The sequence below is a fragment of the Mustela lutreola genome, chromosome 6 (assembly GCF_030435805.1).
Source record: "Mustela lutreola isolate mMusLut2 chromosome 6, mMusLut2.pri, whole genome shotgun sequence".
NCBI lineage: Eukaryota > Metazoa > Chordata > Mammalia > Carnivora > Mustelidae > Mustela > Mustela lutreola.
Genome location: NC_081295.1, coordinates 1,875,656 through 1,876,337, shown reverse-complemented (window position 1 = coordinate 1,876,337; position 682 = coordinate 1,875,656).

The following is a 682-nucleotide window of genomic DNA, read 5'->3' as shown; positions in this document are numbered from 1 at the left end:
CGTGACACTTGATTCTTTCCTTCGTTTTAATAAGGATTAGTCAAAAGAAATGAAATCTTGCCATTTGCAACAACGTGGATGGAACTAGAGCATATCATGCTTAGCGAAATAAGTCAAGCAGAGAAAGACAACTATCATATGATCTCCCTGATATGAGGAAGTGGTGATGCAACATGGAGGCTTAAGTGGGTAGAAGAATAAATGAAACAAGATGGGATTGGGAGGGAGACAAACCATAAGTGACTCTTAATCTCACAAAACAAACTGAGGGTTGCCGGGGGGAGGGGGTTGGGGAGAAGGGGGTGGGATTATGGACATTGGGGAGGGTATGTGATTTGGTGAGTGCTGTGAAGTGTGTAAACCTGGTGATTCACAGACCTGGGGATAAAAATATATGTTTATAAAAAAATATATGTTTATAAAAAATAAAAAATTAAAAAAAAAATAAGATTTTAAAATAATTTTTTAAAATACTGTTTAAAGTTACTCATCATCTAATAAAAATGTACACTCCAAGAAGAACAAAAAAAAAAAAAATAAGGATTAGTCACTAATGCAGTGAGAACCTACATTTTATTCTATGTGTGAGGAAATAGATGTATTAGTCACTCTCCTGGTTTCATCTTTGAAGATAATGTCCTCAACCAAAACGCTTTACACCATTTATTTTGAAAGTTTGGTG